Below are 2,007 nucleotides of genomic sequence, written 5' to 3' on the forward strand. Positions count from 1 at the left end.
TTCATATTGATATTTCCTTTATTAATGGGGAAAATGTTAAAAGTTATTTTACTGTAGTGCGGTATTTGTTTGAATGCAGTCCTCATAAATATGGTTTGCGATTTCGAAAAAAAAAGGAAATTCAATACTGCGTTTCCTAGTTTCCTTTTTTTCTGAAGCTCTGCAAATCTCATTTTATCTTTGTCATATCTTTCTCACTCTGTCTCTTTTTTCATATTATCTTTCAATTATCTTCCCCTCCCTGCCTCCGTTCCTCTCTCTCTCTCTCTTCCCCTCTTCTCTCTCTCCTTCCTCCTCCTCTCTCTCTCTCTCTCTTCCCCTCTTCTCTCTCTCCTTCCTCCTCCTCTCTCTCTCTCTCTCTTCCCCTCTTCTCTTTCTCCATCTCTCTCTCTCGGGAGGCAGTTAATACCATGGTTGCTTTCTCGCTTTGAGAAATTATCTTACTACCTACACACAGGTAGGTATTTATTTTCACGAACTCACTAAGTATTGCGCTTTACACCTGCTGCGATTCCTATCAAGCTAAGTCCAATTACATTTATGTGCGTGTAATTAGCACATGGGACGAACTTTTCCACAAATTTGAAAAAAGTCACCGTGTTTATTTATTTTTTATTTATTATTATTATTATTATTTTTGTTAATGGATTGCCTCTTTATTCTCTGCTTACAGGATTTATAAATGTTCCTAACTAGCAGTTCCCTTTTCACTTTAGTTATTGTATTGTTTGTGGACCCGTCTGTGACTAGTCATCCAATACCCTCACAAGAATAAAGCGAGAGTTCTATGGAAATTTGAACTGATTAATTGACAAAAGAAATTCTAAAGTCTAGAGCATACTAGTTCTTGGAAAATGGCAATATGTATGCGTGTGTGATCATCACCAATCGGTAACATTCTAATGGCTCTCTCAATCTTTTCCAAATTTTTCGGTCTTACGCAATCAATTTCCAAATGTTCTACTTCCCGAATTTCGTATTTTCGTCACACCATCTGTCCCTTGACCTGCTTGTATAGACTTTATCCCTGTCTATTACTTTCTTTGTCTATCTTCCTCTTCCTATATTTGGGACCTGCCCACTGCCGTTTCTTTTAAAGGCTCATAAATATATCTTCCACTTGGGTCTGCTCAAAGGTGCTTTTGTAAAACAAGATTTTCTGTTAAACTTTAAAGTGCGTTACCTAACGGCCGCGAAGGTACACGCATATTCCCAGAAGTATATCATGGAAACAAATTTTCACAGCCATGGCAGGAGTATCGAGTCTACAAAGAATGCCATATCTGTGATGCTATCATTATGGTTATTACTTTGATTATTATGACAGTATTAATATTATTTCTTAATCATTTCTATTGCAGAGCAGCTCCGTTCAATGATGCTCTTCGTAGCTATCTTTAAATGGCACTGTACGAGTTTTTTCCCTGACCTCATACGCCTGGCAGTGGGTTTGATTAATCAACCAGAGGCGCTTCTTTTCAAATGCAGATATATTTTTATAGACATTTGCTCTTAGAAAATCTCAATCTCGGTGGGTGTAATTTTGTGGAAGGTGTCTGTTTTGTCTGCGAGTATAATGTGTTGTGAGAGTCTGTCCCAGTCGCGAATGGTGCGAGGAAAGAATGAGTGTTTGAAGGAATCTGCACTGGTGTGATATGGCAAGTATTTCTGGTTGTGGGTGTTACGTGTATTAGGTGTGTTTGCGTGATGCATTCCTGTTTGTTTGTGTCGCTTTGGTTGTTTGCGATTTTGTACCTAATTGTTAGTGTGTGCTAGTCTGCGTATTGAAAGGTCGTCCTCGTGTTATTGTTGTTTTATTCGTGTTGTGATACCGGGAGTTTTGGTGTAGTTGTTTGCAATGAACCTGGCTGCTCGGTGTTATTTTTTCTTCTAATTTGTTGGTGTTCGTTTGTGTGTGTGGGTCCCGCACTGCTGCACAATAGTCAAGTGTTTGGCGGACAAGGCTGTTATAAGCTATGTGTTTAGTGTCTCGTGTAGAACCATGTA

Source organism: Penaeus vannamei, chromosome 41 (assembly GCF_042767895.1).
Source record: "Penaeus vannamei isolate JL-2024 chromosome 41, ASM4276789v1, whole genome shotgun sequence".
In the NCBI taxonomy this organism is placed as follows: Eukaryota; Metazoa; Arthropoda; class Malacostraca; order Decapoda; family Penaeidae; genus Penaeus; species Penaeus vannamei.